Source organism: Dromaius novaehollandiae, chromosome 6 (assembly GCF_036370855.1).
Source record: "Dromaius novaehollandiae isolate bDroNov1 chromosome 6, bDroNov1.hap1, whole genome shotgun sequence".
Classification (NCBI taxonomy): Eukaryota; Metazoa; Chordata; class Aves; order Casuariiformes; family Dromaiidae; genus Dromaius; species Dromaius novaehollandiae.
In genome coordinates this window covers 22,892,557-22,898,556 of record NC_088103.1, presented here as the reverse complement: position 1 = coordinate 22,898,556, position 6,000 = coordinate 22,892,557, and the positions used below count along the sequence as shown (strand labels likewise).

Below are 6,000 nucleotides of genomic sequence, written 5' to 3'. Positions count from 1 at the left end.
TCTAGGATTCTTCCCTGTGCTATTACTTATGTCTTTAGCACATTCATAATTTCAAAATGGCCAAAGAGACTGTCAAGTTTTCTCCAGTGCTTTGTTTCTTTAACTTGTATGTGCCATGCCAAGTTTCAGTTTCAAGAGATTATTTTTCTCTTTTACCACTAACCAAGTTGTAAATTTCTGGTAAAAAACATGCTTACAATGGAAATGTTGACACAACACTCAGAATAGTGTTGCAAATGCGATGCTCTGCTACAAATTGTGCTGTAATGATTTATATTGTTTCCGATAATTTAAAAACCACTTTCAATCATGGCAAATCCTGCATAATACATGAACCTTGCAAGATTTTTCAATAAATACTAGGTTACTACATAATGAAATTTCCCTCTATGTGTTTAAAAGACTGCATCTGGCAGATAAAACACCAAGGAAAAATCCTCAGTCCACAGGTATGGTATGATACATGTAGACTGGAATAATATTTTCACCTACTAGATTTCTGTAAGTAGGTCATTCAGTTTTACAATGCTCTAAAACATCACCAAGGAGCTTCCTCATGCAGTATCTGCAGCAACTGACTCTTTGAAAAAGTTGCACTAATCCTTAATTTCTAATATGTTACAAGGGAAACAGTTCCCTTACTGGTCTACATGCAATATATGATTGAAGAAAGACCTCCTCAACTGCCTGGAGCAGGTCATTTTCTGCCTATTTTAAAAAGAGATTTTCTTCCCCCTATTTTTATCTTTTCTTTTATCTCTATCTTTTCTTCTTCAGGCCAGATATTAATTTTAGAAAACTTTTCAGAAAGGCACATAAACGCAACGTGTCACCCACAACTCATGAAAATGGATGTCCACGAGACCTCTGAAATGAGTCAAACCTGTCAAGGTATTAAAACTTTGACGTGATGAGTGGCGTTTGGCAGCATGGCGAAACGGCTTAAACCAGGTCTATGTGCATTATCACCCTGTCCTTTAAACTATCCTCCTCATAACATCTCGTTACACTCGCAACAAATTCAATGGGAGGGCAGCATCTGTCATTTGTTCGCCCTCTTCTTTATCCTACAGACTAATTATGGTTGCCTCGAACACAACCCTCTTCCTCTGGGCTGAAGAGCTGTTGAGGCCCTTTAGGATGGATTTCCTAGTGACTTTGTGTGTGGTGCTCTTCCTATTGAGACGTTTTAAATCTCCACAGATTGAGGGGAAAAAAAAAAACAAAACAAACAAACCACCCCCAAACCGCGCCGCCCTCCTCCCTGCGGAACGCGGGGCCCCCGGGGGGCCCGCGGTGGCCGCTGCCCCTCAGGCACCCGCGCGCCCCGCAACGGCCGCCCGCGCGCCGCGTCCCCCCGACGGCCGCCGCCTGCCACTCGCGCTCGCGGCCTGCCGCCGCGCGGGGACGCGCCTCTCCCCCCCTCCCCAAACTTTATTGCCCTTTTTTTCCTTTCCCTGTTTTTTTTTTTTTTTTTTTTTTTTGAGGGAGAAGGGGGGGAAGCTCAATTTCCCACTTGCCAACAGCAGATAAAAAAGTGGGGAGGGACCTCTTCTGTCACAGCCTATGTAGATTAACCTTTCAATTAGCTGTTATCAGGTCCTGTGTCTTAGCACCAGTCCTCGCAAATCTGCGTCCGTTCAGCATCAGGAAGACTGGAGGTGTGGGGTGGGTTTTTGTTTTAATTTCTAAATTGATGATAATTGTTCGTGTGGTTTCCCCTCCCCCGCCTCTCCGCGCCGTGAGCTGAGCGGTTGTGTCTGATCTGCCTGTCCACCTTTTAGTATTTTGGAGTGAGAAGAGGAGCCCCGCGGAGAAGGAGGGGAGACAAGGTATTCTGGCTACATTCATCTTCCTTTTCCCCCCTTTGCGAAGGGGCTTAGAGAAGGTACCTGGTGCAATCAATCCGCTGGCTGGGGATTCCCTCCACCCCCTCCCCGGCTCGCCTGGCTCTCCTGGCTGGGTCTCTTCTGTGTGTATGTGTTTGGGGAAGGGGGTGGGGGGAGGTTGTGTTGTTGTTGTGTTCCTGGCTCTGGTTGCAGCCAGGAGAGAGAGAGAGAGCGAGCGAGAGACAGAGAGACAGAGAAGGAGGGAGAGGGAGAGAGAGAGAGAGAGAGAGAGAGAGAGAGAGAGAGAGGAGCAGCGATCGCGTTTCAGGGGCAGCACATTCCGCAGGAACCGCTGCTGCAGAAACATACAGGCAGAGAAAGGAGGTCATTGCAAGCAGAGGGGGGAAACCTGCATCAGAGGTTAGATTCCCAGGAGTTTATGGGGGGGATAATAGGGAGCATGCGATGGGTTTTGTTTTGTATTGGGTGACAGGCTGCAATTTACCGTAATAACCCCCTTTCCCTCCCCTCTCTCAGTGCAGGGGGCTTGTCACTAGGCTGGGTACTTTTTTTTCCTTTTGCATTGGAGGCTGATGCACGTGTTTGCGGACACTTGTGCTTGGTAAATGCATTGCAATGCTCTGCGTTTTGCAGGGGAGGGGGAGCAGCAGCGGGAGGTGATGGCTGGGTTGGATGGGGTGGGGAGAGGGGGAATGGGGTGGTGGAGGGAGGCAGGGGATGGCTGAGGTTTTTGTGTTGCATGCTCCCACCCTGCCTTTCTAAGGCTGCAATTGTTCCTTCGCAGACGGGGTGACAGAGAAGTCCCTGTGCTTCGCATGGCGAAACTTGAAGGGACCTGCATGTGGCTGTAGAGCTGGGAGTCATTGTCATCGTCCCCGTTTCCACCCCCCTCCTCCCCTCCCTTCGTGGTGCGGGGTGTGTGTGTGTGTGTGCGCGATAAGCGGCTGCCAGTGCCAGGCACCTTGGGAGGGTTATGCTGGGAGCATGTTGTTCCATCTTGCCCGCCCGGACGAGTGGCAGGATCTGAAGCACGCGCGTGACCCTCAATATTTAACGCTGTTTATTAGTGTGTGTCGCGCGCCCGCCCGGCCGCGCTTGTTCAGGCGGCCGCCGCCGGTGTCTCCTGCTAGTGATCACCCTCTCGAACAAACTTCAGCGGCAGGAGCGGGTGGGGCGGCGCCGGGTGGGGGAGGGTAGCAAAGCCGGGGGAAGCCAGACGGACGGCTGTTGTAGCCAATAAGAGGGCGCGCTGGCGAGAACCCTCGCCTCCGCTTGCAGCCGGTGGCCAATGGCTAGCGCCCGAGGCCCAGCAATGAGACGGGCTGGGCTGTGGCGGGCGGGTCATGCGCGTGTGTGGCGGCGGTGGCAGCCAATGGTGGCCCTCCAGCACTGCCCTCTCTGACAGGTAGGCGGGGTCGAGCGTGGAGGGAAGGGGTGTGTCCTGTGATTGGCACGCCCCGCCTTCCAATAGGGGAGATAGGCTGGTTGCTGGGCGGAACGAGGCCGGTGTGGGCGGTTGATGGACTTCCAACCGCAGCCTATGAGGGTGGAGCGGCGTGCGCCTCGCGGCCCAATGGCGGGCGGCGGTGGGCGGGGCGTGGGGTAGGTAAGGTTTTAATGAGACTCCATTGGGCTGTAATCAGTGTCATGTCGGATTCACGTTAAGTACAACAGGGCGAAACAAAATGGCGGCGGCGTAGGTGAGGCGAGGCGAGCCGCGGCGGTAGGGGTAGGGGCAGGGGGCAGTAGCAGCAGCAGTAGCGGTAGCGGTAGCGGTAGCGGCGGCCGCCGGCTGGGGGGCAGCGCAGCAGCGGGGGCAGCCGCCCCGGCGCAGCCTGGCAGTGGGAGCAGGGGAAGAGCCGGCAGCAGGGGGAGCCGCTGCGGCGGCTGGAGGTGGCTCCTCCCCCCGCCGGCCGCGGTCCCGCGGAGGTGAGTGGTACCGGGAGGGGGGCTCCGGCGGCCCGCCTCCCGCGGGCGCGGCGGGGCCGGAGCTGCCCGCCGCCTCCGCGGGGGTGGGCGCAGGTGCGCGCCGTCACGGTCCTCTTCCCACTGCCCTGTCCTGCGGCCGCGCCGAGCCCCGCGGAGCAGAGCAGAGCCGAGCCTGCGGGCTTGGGGTTTCCCCCTCTGAAAAGAAAATCCCGGAGTAAGGGTGCGAGAGCCGCCTCCGGCTCGGCCCCTGTCAGACCAGCAATGCCTTGGTGCTAGGCGCTGCGAGTTTCCGTGGCTTAGAAACGCTGCCAAAATTATAAGTAAGTTGGGGAGAAAAATGCCAAGCCTCTAAAGCAGCGTTTCAGAAGTGGCACTGAAACCGTGTTTGAGCCCTAGACCTCACCTTTAGCGTTCTGTCGCGAAGCATGGGGGGGGGGGGGAAGCAAAGAAAAACTCTTTCTGTTTAAAATCACTGTGCTAAAACAGAAATATCTTAAGTGAAACCCTCTCCTGCAGGTTAACTGCTGACAGCGAATGTTATCTTCTCGTGTTCACCGATGTGTTCTAGTCACCGTATTTTGAAATGCTCAAAACTTCCATTGAGGAGGGTGGGGAGAGTTAAATTTGGGTAATTCTGCTGGTGTCACATTGTGCTGGTGTTCGTTGTTCTGGCGGTGCTTGTTGATGTCATGTTACTGCTTTTTAGTGTGTGATCTTAAATTGGCTTGTGGAGTATGGCGAAGCGCAAGAACTTCATGAGTTTCTTCTTCACATGTACCGCTTCCAGCTCCGCTCCCCCCCCCCCCCCCGTCTTTTCGTTTAGTTTTGAAGTTGCTACAATGTCTCCTTATCTGCCTACATTTAAAGCATGGAAGTGTCACTTCCTTTGCTTGTTACAATTAAAAGGAAATCTTGTATGAAGAAGAATAAAATAGCTGTCTTCATGATCTGAATAGTTTTAAGAGCATCACATGCCCTGGGAATCCTTGTCTGAATTTCCTTTTTCTGTCTCTTGGTGTGTGCCTGTATTTATTTGAGATGGGGAAATGAATATCTTGCCTCTTTTGCATCATTAATTGAGATGGGGGTGGTAGAACACAGAGTTGATTAGCTGCATAATTCTAAGTAATGGGTTGGAGGGAAAAAATGGCAAAGAGCTTATTTAATGCAATGGCAGTATTCTCTCCTTCCTCCTCTTCTGCTGCAGTCCTTACCTGACCCTGATGCTGCAGCAGAGAGCTGGCCTGCTGCTACTTCTCCTATATGTGCGCAGAGCAGGTAGGAGGGAGCAGAATGAAATAGTGTTTTACAGGTCACCAGCAGGTTGCACAACTTGCTGTCTTTTTTTTTTTTTTTTTTTTTTTCTTATTTTTCTGGTAGTTTTGTTAACCTCAAACTTTAAAAATTTAACTGCATTTACATTTAAGAAAAGTGAGGTTTTTATGATTTTCTCTCTCCAAAATGGACTTTAGATCATGTTTTGTGAAATGCATTTGGATACTTGTGTAATGGACTTTTTAGTTTTGTTTAGAGGGGGAGGGAAGGGGGAGAACTAGCTAAACTTTTTTTTTTTTTTCCAGTATCTCCCCCCCCCCCCCCCCTTTCCTACTACAGAGCTTGTTTTCAAAATCTGGAACACTCAAAAGTAGTTCCAGATACTAGTTCAGTCTAAAACAAGAACCCATTACAGGATTATAGGATTACTGATGACACCTAAGAATGACATGTTCAGTCAATGCATTCTTTAATTAGATTCAGCTCTCCAATAGGTGCACGTTTTATAAAGGATGTTTTTGCATTCATTTTAAATCTCAAGCAACTTCATGATTTGGCAACCTCTTTGCATTTATCTCATTTATAACTTAAGTAAAAGGACAAGCCTTGACTAGAGATGGCTTTTCTTGTTTTAAAAGTAATCCCTCTACAAATGCTTATGTTCTGCAGATCTTAAGTAGCAGATTTGTTAACCGACTCGATCAGAGGTGTAATAACATTTCAGAAGTTTTAGATCGTGTTACTATGTTCAAAATAAGGCATAATACAGTACTGAAGTTGAAATCCATACGAGTTACTAAGAGTTTAATGACCATTGCCAAAAACTTGGAAGTGGTCCTATGCACTTAGGAGTCTGGAGAATCTAATCTGCGGTTGGATGGGTTTTGTTGAGGGTTCGATTAAAGGTTTTTTAATCATAAGGAGAGGAACACTAAAAGGCATGAGT

The 6,000-nt window shown here is 50.2% G+C and overlaps 1 protein-coding gene across 9 annotated transcripts in view; it reads left to right on the top strand.

The window, feature by feature from the left end:
* The first annotated feature begins 1,568 nt into the window (after positions 1–1,568).
* Positions 1,569–6,000, top strand: part of KAT6B (lysine acetyltransferase 6B) — a 128,692-nt gene continuing 124,260 nt past the window's right edge. For 3 of the 9 annotated variants that reach the window (XM_064513839.1, XM_064513838.1, XM_026116763.2), the window contains exon 1: positions 3,459–3,550. The gene's annotated coding sequence lies outside the window, so the exon portion shown is untranslated. The other 6 variants (XM_064513836.1, XM_026116765.2, XM_026116762.2 and 3 more) reach the window with 6 other exon arrangements.